Here is a 15252-nt window from a genome sequence, read left to right on the forward strand (position 1 = left end):
TAATAAGCATTAATAGCTACTAACTATTGATTATTAACGCTTATTACAAGGACCTTAATATGAAGCAATTGAAATAAAGGCTTAACATGGGTTTTAATTTGTTTTTTCTGGGTGATGAAATGTTTTAAAATGTTTACAACTTAATAAATGCCAAAATTGAAAATTCCTGAAAATTCCCAATATTCCCGGGCCCTTCAAAATTCCCGGAAACTTTCCAGGAAAGTTTGCAAAATTACTGGAAACTTTCCACCCCTTTGCAACCCTACACCTTTGTCCACAGTTATCAACACTGTTCCACAATTATGGACACCCAGATGATCATTTATAAAAATAAAAAAATCTATGTGGTATTAACAAAACATAGTTTTTATTAATTTTTTTTTTTACATACTTGTATTTTAGTACAAAATATCTTTTATATAAATATATCGATGTTGGTGCTTATGTAAATGAGGAAGTAATTCTAATGTTTGTAAACAAATGAACTGTCAATTGCTTCATATTAAGGTCCTTGTAATAAGCGTTAATAATCAATAGTTAGTAGCTAATAAGGCCCTTATAACTGCATATAAGATGCTTACTGACATTATGCGGTAAAAAGATTATATATGTATTAATAGTCTCATTATAATATAGTTAAAAGCATATTAAGGTCCTTGTAATAAGCGTTAATAATCAATAGTTAGTAGCTAATAAGGCCCTTATAAGTGCATATAAGATGCTTACTGACATTATGTGGTAATAAGATTATATATGTATTAATAGTTTCATTATAATAGTTAATAGCAGACTATAAGAACTCATAAGAAGCTTGTTAACTGTGTGTTAATGCTTAAGAACATTAATAACATGCTCGTGAGTATTTAATTATTGTTCATAATAACATACAACGCATATTTTGACTCAACTAGTCCAACGATTATGTCTTTGTCATGCCTTTATTAATCTTTATTGTTTGATTTATAAACATTAATACATACTTTACTGCTCATCTAGTGTAAGTTAACTCTGCACTTGTTTACAGTTAACTGTGCTTTTTGCAGGTACCAGATCTAAAGCGAGAACAGTGTCTTATGAAGACTGATAAATCTTTTATTGTGCATTATTATGCCTTTAAGAATATGTTTTTGATTGTTTTATTAAAATAAAATGTACTTTATTATGCCCTTATTAGCAGTTAACTATGCACTTGTTAGCAGTTAACTAAGCTTTTTGCAGCTACCAGACCTATAGCGAGAACAATGCCTTATTAAGTAGTACATCCTCTATTATGCATTTATTTATGGATAATGATTTTCACAAATTCCACATCTGGAACAAACAATACATGGGTTGATATCATCGAAAGAAAAAAAAAATAACAAGACATTTTCAACTGTGAAGCCCAATTTTTCATTTATTTATTGCTGTGGCACATTTTCTTAAAAATGTCACAAAAACATCACAACTGACTTTTGAAAAAAGAGAAAAAAAGTACATTTTCTAACTTTAAATATTTGGCCACATTTTGTAAAACATCAGTTAAAATGGAAAAGTACAATTTTGCAAAGTAAAACATTAATTTTTATTCCTAATAATTTAATAAAAAAATACAAATATAATAAAAACAAATATAATAAAGATTACAAAGTACACTCGCTAGAACATATCCTACCCTATTATACCAATCATCAATAAACAAGTGCAACATACAACTTAGGTAGTTTTTAATTCCACTGATCATTTTAGGTTTAAACATTTCACGAAGTACTCTGAAAACATTTGCAACATTTGCAATTTGGATCAAAAGGAATGAAAACGACCCCTTTCTAACAGGCAACAGTTTCCCTGTTTTGCCAGAACCTTACTTCTAATATCTGGACAGTGACGGTGTGATCCACTCCCACTACTTAGACCTCATTTTAGCCTACCCTATATCTTTTAGCTATGTCATACAGAAGCCGACCAAGAGGACCATGCTTGTGTTTCCTGCCTAGCCAGTCACTCCACTCAATGAGACAAAGATGGTCAGACAGTAAATTTTCAGTTTGGTTACCTCTTTGCCTCCAAACTTGCTCCTTAATACTCCGCCATGCTCTTTCTATGTGCTGTGTATGGGCACCAGTTCGTGGATCTACATACCACCTTGCATGATTTACAGTCATGTGATTGTAGCCAAGTTGAGGGAGGGAACGATAAGCACGCCATTCATCACTAATGATGTCTGATCCTATCCTGACATGATATGCAATCAGGGGGATAATATCTTGCCTTCGTCTTCTCTCTACAAGACGCAGCACTGGCTTTCCTCTGTTGCCTCTCTGCAACTGCACACCAAGCATACCGAAGACCCATTTCCGTCTTTGCCAGGTGCCTCCCATTCTTCCTCTGCCATACTGTTGTGATGATGACCAATACAAAAAGAGAAACAGAAACAGTGCATGGTGTGTGATAAACAACTTACAAGCAAACTATATGATGTTACACAATGATGACCTATAATGAACTAAATTTAAAGGAGCCGTATATAAGATTGTGACCAAAGCTGGTATTGCAATCACATTCAAATTACTGTACAGCGGTATATCCCCTCCCCCTCCTTACTGACTAGAGCACCACCCCTAGAATTTTGCCCGTTTTCATGAATGTCTCGCTAGATTTGAGTCTGTGTTTTCCAGGCTAGTCTAGCCCACTAATTGAGATGCTGTTTTATATTTTACCAATCACTCACTTAGCATCACAAACCATGTACAGCAAACCCATTGGTGCAGTTCACATACCTTTCTCTTATGGCGGAAATGACTCTCATCAATAACAACGAATTCACGCGGTCCACCAATGAGCTGTCCTCGTCGTTCTCTCATTCACTCAATAGCCCTTCTGCAGTCTACCGACCCATCCACAGACACTTCAGACTCATCAGTCTCCTCAAGTTCCTCTACTTCTGATGATAGGAAGAAGAGGAAGAGGAAGAAGAAGAACACAAAGAAGAAGAGGAAGAAAGGAACAAGGGAGAGACGAAGCAAACGGAGCAGTATTTTAAGAGGTAATTTTATTCATGTAAATAAAACTAAGATTTAGAAGATACAGTAGTTACTGGCTATTTTTTTGTTGTGTGATTTAATGTTATCTGTTCCAATGATGATGAGTGAACTTGCAGGTAAAGGTGAAGTAACACTATGAAGTCCAATTATGTGCAAGAAAGCTGGTACACTGTTTCGCCTGTTAGAAATGCTGTTAGTTTGTGTTATGTAGTAAACTTCATGAATGGTTTAAGGTTATTGAATGGAAGATCCTTTATGTCACAGAGACTAATATCTACTCTCTTTCTTCTTTCTCATGAGCTCGTGGACCAGATGAGGTAATTCCACATTACCGGAAGGTGTTGAAGGCCTATAAGAAGAAGAAGAGCATCACTGCTGCTTGCAAAATAGTGGGAGTAGATCGCAACACAATTACACTGAATGCACCAATTGCAGAGCTTTCCATTGCTGCCCCTGAGAAGTTCGCTGAATTCAAAGAAGAGCATTCCACAAAGCAGAAGCTTGGTGATTTTGCTGGGAAATGTTTGGATGGCATCCGTGACAACCCAGATATTGAGCGTAAAGTGCAGGCACTTAAGAAGGCAAGGCAACTGTTGCCTGTTGGAAAGGGGGACTTTTGAATTGTTTGATACACATGTGAAACATGTTCATGTTCAGTGAAATTAAAATCTACCTCAGATTTATGTTCAATTTAAATGTTCAATCACCTGTTTTAGGTGATTTACGTTTTTGTACAGTTTACCTTTTCCTTGTGCATGATGAACCTTTAATTTTTTTCTTGAATCGGCTTTGAAAGATTTACCCCCACAGTGTTGCCTTAAATGACTGACCTATTATGAAAGACTAATCAGCAGTAGCCAAATAGGGCTGTTCATCATTCATCACCTTATTTCTTTAATTACTCCAATGTCCATCCATTTTGTTGTGCAAGGCAGGTAGTTTTGTTGGTGTGTTGGGGTGAAAAGAAGCAATTTTTTTCATTATTATTTTATATTTTTAGGAAAATATGCTATAGCAATAAATAAAGACATGTGGCTTCACTGTTGAAAAAATGTTGTCTTAAGCTATTTTTCCTTCCATTATACAGTATCAGCCTTGACCACATGTGTTGTTCATTCCAGATGTGGAATTTGTGAAAATCATTATCCATAACTAAATGCATAATAGAGGATTTATTAGACTTATTTTAGTAAAACAATCAAAAAAGTATTCTTAAAGGCATAATAATGCACAATAAAAGATTTATCAGTCTTAATAAGACACTGTTCCCGCTTTAGATCTGGTACCTGCAAAAAGCACAGTTAACTGTTAACAAGTGCAGAGTTAACTTATAATAGATGAGCAATAAAACGTATATTAATATTAATAAATCAATCAATAAAGATTAATAAAAGCATGACAAAGATATAATAGTTGGGCTAGTTGAGTCAAAATATGTGTTTGTAATGTTATTATGAACAATCATAAAATACTCACGAGCATGCTATTAATGTTCTTAAGCATTAACAAACAGTTAACAAGTTTCTTATAAGTTCTTATAGTCTGCTTTTAACTATTGTGCTAATTAAGAATAGCTGTGTTTCCGCTATGTACAATTGGCTGCGGCGGGCCGCCGCACCTTGATTTTTGCCGCCGCACCTTCAGGAATACCCCTAGGAGCTATATGTATTCGACTACATTATCCGTTGCTTGCCCAGTCTTTGCGTTTGGGGCGAAGCGCAGTTCCACTGGCCGAGCTAGCAGTTACTTGATTGGTTTCCATGGGTCGCCGTGGGCTCTGATTGGACAACGTTCCGCCTGGAGCAGTGTAGCCAAGCCAACCTGAGGTAAACTAACTGCTACGCGGCTGTCACTTCAGCTGTCAAATTGGGAAAGGTAAGTGTTGGCAACAATTCTTGAAAAGTAGACAGCAGATGTTATGTTACCTTATATTTCCAGTGTTACTTGAAATTATGTTTCGTTATGTCACATAATTACGTTATGTAAAGCTATGTTAGGCCACGTTATGTTACATACTGAGTACTGACTACTGCTGAGACGTCTCGTTTGGCCTCCCGGTCTTCTGTGGTAGATTTTGAAAATATGAACATTTTAGGCAGGTAGCAGTAATCAAGCAGGAAAGCAAAGCAGACTGCCAGAACAGGAAAGAGAATGTGAAAAGAGGGAAGAGAGGGAAGAGAGAGAGGAGAGCAGCCAAAAGAAGGGCAAACACAGGGCCATGGGCTGGGACCCTACATGGGTTGACAAGCCCAGATACAAACCTTGGCTTTACCACACTGACCATGGCAAGTATTCTGTGGCTACTTGAATATCAACCAATTCTGCCATTCATAGTCTCTGTTGTGTTAATTAGCAATAACAAAAACTAACACTGGTCTTTACCAACAGGAATGTTCTGTCGCCAGCATAAGCAGACACCAAAAACTGGCTCTCCAAAGAGGCCTTTTATTGAAGTGGGGTGCCTGGTGTACAGAGCTGACCATTTCGATAGGCACATGGGAACAGAACACCACAAGGTTTATTCATTTATTCCCTTACAAAGGGTCACCATTTTAGAGTGTGTTTTGTCAAAAAATTTCTCAGAATGCTCCCGTATCCTCGTACTGGGGTGGGACGTCTGAGCGCAGGTCTTGCCACCGCACCTTCAAACATTTTCTAGGGGAAACACTGAATAGGACATATTGCTAAAGGCCAATTAATAAAAGGCTTTTAGTTTTCAATATTAGTATTATATTCAAAAGTTTCAGTGAAAAATTCTCAATCTCAATTAGGGATTTTTCTTCAAATAAAGCATCTTGCCACTCTTGCATTTTGTGGGAAATTCTAAGATGCTAAATATAACATTTAATATAATAATAACAGTACCCTTTGCAGGGCTCAAAATTCATATTTTTTCACCAGCCAGCCGGACTAGTTACCTTCCAAAGTAACTAACCAAACAGAAAATCAACTAGCCAAAATTTGTTCATGTATGAATTTTACTTCTGTCAAAAATAACACGAGAGTAGTTGCCATTGTTCATGACGAATGTACAATTTCAAGACCCGAGTATTTTGATACTGTTGTTAAATACATAAATGAGAACAACACAGAGCACCATAATATAATCCAAAAAAATGCCAGATGACTGACCCCTTACTAGTTCTTTTAGGAACCAATTCATCCGCTTCCATTTTTAATTTGTCCCTGAAATTGACGGAGCTTACACGGTAGCCTATGCAACACCAGCGATTGCACGAACTGAGTCAGCGCTGTAAACCGAAACTAGAAAATCTTCCCGTAAGTTCCTTTCAGCACCGAGATGTCACCTGGGATTGGTTGGAGAGTGCGTGACGTTATTGTTTTTTTTTTTTCCCTGAGGCAGCCTCTCAAGTTACTGCCTGAGGGACAGGGAGAAAACCACCGGGAAATGTTTTAAACAAACACGAAACAAACGCAAGTCAGCAGATGACCATAAAATATTCGATAGTTACAATATAATAATTTTATGTATCTCACACAGAATTTTCGGAGATATATTGAGTATATTCGATATATCGCACAGCCCTAGTCTGAATCTTCGCTTCATATATATTTTTTATTTTCAACTAGCCAGCCGGCACGGTAGTGTAGTGGTTAGCGCTGTCGCCTCACAGCAAGAAGGTCCGGGTTTGAGCCCCGTGGCCGGCGAGGGCCTTTCTGTGCGGAGTTTGCATGTTGTCCGCGTGGGTTTCCTCCGGGTGCTCCGGTTTCCCCCACAGTCCAAAGACATGCAGGTTAGGTTAACTGGTGACTCTAAATTGACCGTAGGTGTGAATGTGAGTGTGAATGGTTGTCTGTGTCTATGTGTCAGCCCTGTGATGACCTGGCGACTTGTCCAGGGTGTACCCCACCTTTCGCCCGTAGTCAGCTGGGATAGGCTCCAGCTTGCCTGCGACCCTGTAGAACAGGATAAAGCGGCTAGAGATAATGAGATGAAAGATGAGAACTAGCCAGCCGGGCTGGCTAGTGACAGGAATTACCCGCCAAATGATAAATTAAGTCACCTCAGGTGACCAGACCACCGCGAATTTCGAGCCCTACTTTGGTAAGAATTAACTGGAAATCTAACTCATTGCATAGCAAGTAGTGATTTCTAAAAATCTTGCAAAAAAAATAAATTTTGACCATTTTTATTACAAAATTTTACAAAACTTGACTTGTCTACAGATTTAAATCACAAAGGTATCACATAAAATAACAAGGAATATTAAAATTTAAAATTTCTAATTACTAGTAGTCTTGAAATAATTTTGCTGCTTGTAAAATAGATTGGTGCCACTTTTTTCTTTGAATCTGTAGCAAGGCTGTTTAATGTCATTGTTTTAATCACATTGTATACCCTAATCATTACTTCTAATCCAATAATTTGCAAGAAAATTACTTGACAGGGTATGATTTACAAACCAGTTGCAAAATGAAAAAGGAATTCAAGTTGTTGAAGTATAATTAGTAAACAAAAGTTACAGGAAGCAGTCTTCAAAATCATAAGTAGAGTTAAAGTTGCTTTTGAAGTCTAAAGTTATTGTTTAATCCATTATACATGTACCAGGGAAAACCCGTATTGTTTTTGTAAAACATTTGGTGGTTATTAATTTTCTCAGTTGTTTAATTAGTTACATGCTTGTTTTTGCTTGCATGTTCTTCTGAACAGAGCAGAGACCCAGAGAAATATCCTAATCTGAATAAAAGGACCTTATTTATCAATTTTTAAGTAAAGTTGGTTTTGAAAATTCCTGAAAGTTCCCCAAAATTCCCGTTAATTCCCAAAATTTCCATGGAAATTTTCCATTCCGAAAATTCCCGGGAATTGTGCAAGCCTACAAAGGTGTCAATACTTGTGGAACGGAGTCACGTGATCTTATATGCTAAGTCAAGTCAAGTCTATTTGTATAGTGCTTTGTAAAATCAGATAAGTAATCAGGAACAAACCCTTTTTTTCCCAGTAGAAATTTGAGTAATAAATTGCTTGCGAATCGTAAATGTGTGTGGGGGCACCTCGTAGCCAATTTCATCAGTTCAGATCAAACTGGTCTTGATATTTTCGGACGCGATTTCCTCGTACACAACACAATCGGTAGTGTGTGCTGTTATGGCATGGGCTCATTCACACACCGCAACATAAGGGTGACGCAACACAAGGGTTTAAAGTTCAAACAAAAAATACGTTTATTAACTAATACAAAATATAATAACTCAAAAGTGTCTAGGGTATGAATGTAGTGATGGTCATGCTTGAGTGGATGTGTGTTTGTCAGTATTGAGGTATTTCACCTGACGTCACAGGGTCACGTGGCGCCCCGGTGTCCACCATTTTGGACGGCAAGCTAGCTAATGTCAACAACAGTAGCTAGTATGTTACTGTAGCAATATTTACGTTCAGTCATTTGGATGACTGTTAAAACCTTTCAGTCTCAAGTTTTTCCTTTACTGGATTTACTAGTTTACTGAGCTAGCGCGCAATGGCTCCCGGCCTGGCCGGCGAGCGCGCGATGGCTCCCGGCCTGGCCGGAGAGCGCGCGATGGCTCCCGGCCTGGCCGGAGAGCGCGCGATGGCTCCCGGCCTGGCCGGAGAGCGCGCGATGGCTCCCGGCCTGGCCGGAGAGCGCGCGATGGCTCCCGGCCTGGCCGGAGAGCGCGCGATGGCTCCCGGCCTGGCCGGAGAGCGCGCGATGGCTCCCGGCCTGGCCGGAGAGCGCGCGATGGCTCCCGGCCTGGCCGGAGAGCGCGCGATGGCTCCCGGCCTGGCCGGAGAGCGCGCGATGGCTCCCGGCCTGGCCGGAGAGCGCGCGATGGCTCCCGGCCTGGCCGGAGAGCGCGCGATGGCTCCCGGCCTGGCCGGAGAGCGCGCGATGGCTCCCGGCCTGGCCGGAGAGCGCGCGATGGCTCCCGGCTTGGCCGGAGAGCGCGCGATGGCTCCCGGCTTGGCCGGAGAGCGCGCGATGGCTCAGTAAACTAGTAAATACAGTAAAGGAAAAACTTGAGACTGAAAGGTTTTAACAGTCATCCAAATGACTGAACGTAAACATTGCTACAGTAACATACCAGCTACGATGTTGTTGACATTAGCTAGTGCTAACAGCTAGTTGCTAATACACTGCTACAACTACACCGACCCTAATAATACAGTTCTTAGTCATTGCCTGGTAACAGCAAATTTATAACGGGCCATGTCTCAACAGACTAAGAAGTTATTTCAATGACATTTATTAACATTTTGTTTATCCTGAGGACCGAAAGTAAATGAAAATGTGAACAAACCTTAGCTGTAATCAGATGGCGACCACCGGCTCCAGGGACGACCCGCTGATGTAGGCATGTTACCCAGCCTGACACAAAATATTTGTAGGCATCCAAACTCTTATACGCTTTCAGATCAATACCTGTGTATGGCGATGGGTTTTTAACGACATAGGTATACAGATCATGTGGGCCGAAGTCAGGTAAAGACGAGGGCTTCGTGTACTTCCGTACGTCAGTGAGCAATCCTGGTGGAAGCAGGTAAACATCGTTCTCTAAGCCTGCTAACCTCAATTTTTGCAAATACCTCTCCCTCTGCTCGCCCTGTAAATGCCCTACATCGCTGGATAGTGAAGGTGTTTTCTGCATCTCGCTCCTTTTTCTTTTATGTTTTTCGTTTGTCGCCTTCCTCACATTCAAACTGATTCGAGCCGTGCCGTCCAAAATGGCAGCATCACATGACCTGGTCACGTGAGTGAAATACCTCAATATGGTAAATGTTGAGGCAAAGAAAAAGAGGGGGGAGAAAAAGAGCAAAAAGCCAGAAAACCGGAGGACAACAAAGAGTGCCCACACAAAGAATAAAAGTTCTTACCAGAGAGCGAGAGAGACCCCACCTTATAGGCCGTACCACATACACAGGTGTACTTAATGATCTAGCCTAATCAGTCAGGCCCAGACCTACCCGTGCACTGGCAGACTGGTGCCTGAAGGGGGCCCAAGGGGTCATCACACCTCCCTCCCTAAAAAGAGGTTTGTTGAAGAGAAAACCTCAACAAAACAAAACAAAGAAAAACCTCGTGTTCCCTTCAGAAACACACCACATCTTCCTTCATCCTGGCGCCTAGAAGAAAGAGACAGGTCTAGAAAAAACAAAAAATAGAATGAAAAAAAAAACACCACTACTAAACTCTAGACAACGCATCAGCGATGATGTTATCCCTGCCCCTGATGTGCTAATGTTGAGCAGGTAACGCTGGAGAATTAAACTCCAACGCACGATGCGTTGATTTGAGGCCTGTGCCCGAATTGATTCAACCACTTCAGTTGAAGCTACCGTTTCCTTCAACACAGCTTTCTGGATCAATTGGCTTTTACCGGCCATGAAAAGGGTTTCCTTTAATTTTCTCTCCTGAGCTGTAATTAATATATCAAAATGCTCAACCACCTTCCAAAGCTGATCTTTAGTTAAACTTAACAGACTCTCTTCAGAAGGGTTAGCAATAAATTCTTCAGGAGTTGCCATAATTCAGCAGTAAGAACTAACCGAATTAACACATCAAGCAGATACAAAGACAACCCACAAACTACAAAACACCACTGTAGCTAAGTGCGAGGCTACCTATCCCCCAATAGGCGCTAATGCTACTCACACATAGTAGCAACCAGAAAATTAGTCTCTACAACAAAGTAGGCAAAGTCTAAATAGCCTACAAGTTCACTTGTGTAAACTAGAAATCACCAGATAGGCTACACAAAATAAACGGAGAACATGAATCGATCTAAAAATAGATCAGCATGTTCTAAACAAACAAAGCGGAAAGCCGCTACCACAGCAAACACTAATCAAACAATATTACCAGCTACACAAACAACTCTACTCGCCCATTCACAGGCCGAGCCCAAATACTTCACGTACATCCAGTTGAAGCCTCAGTTGGTCGCTGCTAAATCTTCTATGCACAGTTCTCTGGTGTCCTACTGTAAATTATACAAGCTCACCTGGCTAGTCTTCCAGGGCTTGCTGGCCTCGGGGCGACTAGTTAACGCTTAACTCATTGCATTTTACTGCATGAAGCGTGCCCCCGACAGGAGTGCGAAATTCCGGACCAGGATTACCCCTCAAAACAACAAACTAAAATAATAAATGAAAGAAACAAAACAGTGCTCCGACGGAAGGGAAACCCAGCTGAAGCACTCTTCCTAACCAGAGACTGATGCTAGCTACACAACTAACAGAAGCTCACCTGAATGCACACGAGGCTATGGTCCCATTTCACCACCTGTTTTTCAGGCTCCCAGACAAGGCCCCAATTATGTTACAGCATGGGCTCGTTCACACACCGCAACATAAGAAGGGTGACGCAACACAAGGGTTTAAAGTTCAAACAAAAATACGTTTATTAACCAATACAAAATATAACAACTCAAAAGTGTCTAGGGTATGAATGTAGTGATGGTCATGCCTGAGTGGATGTGCGTTTGTGTCAGTATATGGTAAATGTTGAGGCAAAGAAAAAGAGAGGGGGGAGAAAAAGAGCAAAAAGCCAGAAAACAGGAGGACAACAAAGAGTGCCTACACAAAGAATAAAAGTGCCTACCAGAGAGCGAGAGAGACCCCACCTTATAAGCCGTACCACCTACACAGGTGTAGTTAATGATCTAGCCTAATCAGTCAGGCCCAGACCTACCCGTGCACTGGCAGACTTGTGCCTGAAGGGGGCCCAAGGGGTTGTCACAGTGCTTTGTTACTATGACCTCATTGGTTACGATAATTTTAAACAGCCAATTGGAGTGCCAGGATTGATCACACGAGGACTGCAGATTGGGAAGCACAACTTGTGTCACTTTGGGAAGCGTCCACATGTCTTTATGACATTAGTTCATCTGATTACAGCAAACGGGAAAAGAGGAACAAGGCTATGGCTGTAATCGTGTCAGCTTTGAAAATGCCTGGTAAAGTATTATAGCATTGTCAGTGGTACAGAAATCGCTTGTCCGGAATCTCGGAACAAGTTGAATTTTAAGAACGACTGAACAAATTAGGATCAATTCTTATTATTGATTTGTCTAGTTGGGATTATTATCCCTTTTTGATTCTAATATTCAAAATTTAATACTTCTCTCTCTCTCTCTCTCTCTCTCACACACACACACACACACACACACAGTGGGGCAAAAAAGTATTTAGTCGGCCACCAATTGTGCAAGTTCTCCCACTTAAAAAAGATGAGAGAGGTCTGTAATTTTCATCATAGGTACACTTCAACTATGAGAGACAGAATGGGGGGAAAGAATCCAGGAAATCACATTGTAGGATTTTTAATGAATTAATTGGTAAATTCCTCTGTAAAATAAGTATTTGGTCACCTACAAACAAGCAAGATTTCTGGCTCTCACAGACCTGTAACAACTTCTTTAAGAGGCTCCTCTGTCCTCCACTCGTTACCTGTATTAATGGCACCTGTTTGAACTCGTTATCAGTATAAAATACATCTATCCACAACCTCAAAGAGTCACACTCCAAACTCCACAATGGCCAAGACCAAAGAGCTGTCAAAGGACACCAGAAACAAAATTGTAGATCTGCACCAGGCTGGGAAGACTGAATCTGCAATAGGTAAGCAGCTTGGTGTGAAGAAATCAACTGTGGGAGCAATTATTAGAAAATGGAAGACATACAGGGGCGGCACGGTGGTGTAGTGGTTAGCGCTGTCGCCTCACAGCAAGAAGGTCCTGGGTTCGAGCCCTGGGGCCGGCGAGGGCCTTTCTGTGTGGAGTTTGCATGTTCTCCCTGTGTCCGCGTGGGTTTCCTCCGGGTGCTCCGGTTTCCCCCACAGTCCAAAGACATGCAGGTTAGGTTAACTGGTGACTCTAAATTGACCGTAGGTGTGAATGTGAGTGTGAATGGTTGTCTGTGTCTATGTGTCAGCCCTGTGATGACCTGGCGACTTGTCCAGGGTGTACCCCGCCTTTCGCCCATAGTCAGCTGGGATAGGCTCCAGCTTGCCTGCGACCCTGTAGAAGGATAAAGCGGCTAGAGATAATGGATGGATGGATGGATGGAAGACATACAAGACCACTGAATCTCCCTCGATCTGGGGCTCCACGCAAGATCTCACCCCGTGGGGTCAAAATGATCACAAGAACGGTGAGCAAAAATCCCAGAACCACACGGGGGGACCTAGTGAATGACCTGCAGAGAGCTGGGACCAAAGTAACAAAGGCTACCATCAGTAACACACTACGCCGCCAGGGACTCAAATCCTGCAGTGCCAGACGTGTCCCCCTGCTTAAGCCAGTGCATGTCCAGGCCCGTCTGAAGTTTGCTAGAGAGCATTTGGATGATCCAGAAGAGGATTGGGAGAATGTCATATGGTCAGATGAAACCAAAATAGAACTTTTTGGTAAAAACTCAACTTGTCGTGTTTGGAGGAGAAAGAATGCTGAGTTGCATCCAAAGAACACCATACCTACTGTGAAGCATGGGGGTGGAAACATCATGCTTTGGGGCTGTTTTTCTGCAAAGGGACCAGGATGACTGATCCGTGTAAAGGAAAGAATGAATGGGGCCATGTATCGTGAGATTTTGAGTGAAAACCTCCTTCCATCAGCAAGGGCATTGAAGATGAAACGTGGCTGGGTCTTTCAGCATGACAATGATCCCAAACACACTGCCCGGGCAACGAAGGAGTGACTTCATAAGAAGCATTTCAAGGTCCTGGAGTGGCCTAGCCAGTCTCCAGATCTCAACCCCATAGAAAATCTTTGGAGGGAGTTGAAAGTCCGTGTTGCCCAGCGACAGCCCCAAAACATCACTGCTCTAGAGGAGATCTGCATGGAGGAATGGGCCAAAATACCAGCAACAGTGTGTGAAAACCTTGTGAAGACTTACAGAAAACGTTTGACCTCTGTCATTGCCAACAAAGGGTATATAACAAAGTATTGAGATGAACTTTTGTTATTGAACAAATACTTATTTTACACCATAATTTGCAAATAAATTCTTTAAAAGTCAGACAATGTGATTTTCTGGATTTTTTTTCTCATTTTGTCTCTCATAGTTGAGGTATACCTATGATGAAAATTACAGGCCTCTCTCATCTTTTTAAGTGGGAGAACTTGCACAATTGGTGACTGACTAAATACTTTTTTGCCCCACTGTATATATATATATACAGGTAGTCGTCGACTTGCGACCGATCGACTTTTCAACCGTCTGGTTATGACTGGCAAGTGTTTCCCAGCTGAGCTAGCTGAACATATGACAGTTTCCGTCTCAGCTCCCGGCAGCGCCTCTCACCGCGTACAACAGTTTCCGCCCCAGCTCCAGGCACATGCGCAGTCTCTCTCGCGCGCCCTCGCGCACTTCGTCATACAGTTTCCTCCCCAGCTCCTGGTTTCAGTGTTGCCAGATTGGGTGGTTTTAAGTGCATTTTGGCAGGTTTTGAACATATTTTGGACTAGAAAACGTCAGCAGTATCTGGCAACATTGTCTGGTTTATGGTATGAAACGAGCAAATGCTCCAGCCAGCCCGAGCGCTGCAACAGCTGATGATGACGTAGACGACCCACAGCCAAGCATCAGTGATGCCAGTGGTCACTAAATTTTGTATTTTGCTATGTTTTACATTTGTATTTTGGTATGTTTCAAACTAAAATGTTTTCTATTTTTCACACCTGTATTTCGTATTTTTTGTTTTGCACATATTAAACGAATTGTACTGTACGCAGTGTAGTATGCAGTGTTTGACTTAAACCAAATAATGAGCCAAGGTAATGAAATAAGAAAATGTTGATAAAATAAGACTTTAAGATGATTACAATATCATTACACATCACAATATACTTACGTTCATTTAACATAGGCCGACTTACGACCAGATCAGTTTACGACCGGTCATTCGTAACCAAACGCAGTCGTAAGTCGACGACTACCTGTATAGGCGGCACAGTGGTGTAGTGGTTAGCACTGTTGCCTCACAGCAAGAAGGTCCTGGGTTCAAGCTCAGCGGCTGGCGAGGGCCTTTCTGTGTGGAGTTTGCATGTTCTCCCCGTGTCTGCGTGAGTTTCTTCCAGGTGCTCTGGTTTCCCCCACAGTCCAAAGACATGCAGGTTAGGCTAATTGGTAGCTCTAAATTGACCGTAGTATCAATTTGACTCTATGTATCAGCCCTGTGATGACCTGGTGACTTTTCCAGGGTGTACCCTGCCTCTCACCCATAGTCAGCTGGGATAGGCTCCAGCTTGC

The sequence above is a fragment of the Neoarius graeffei genome, chromosome 18 (genome assembly GCF_027579695.1).
Source record: "Neoarius graeffei isolate fNeoGra1 chromosome 18, fNeoGra1.pri, whole genome shotgun sequence".
In the NCBI taxonomy this organism is placed as follows: Eukaryota; Metazoa; Chordata; class Actinopteri; order Siluriformes; family Ariidae; genus Neoarius; species Neoarius graeffei.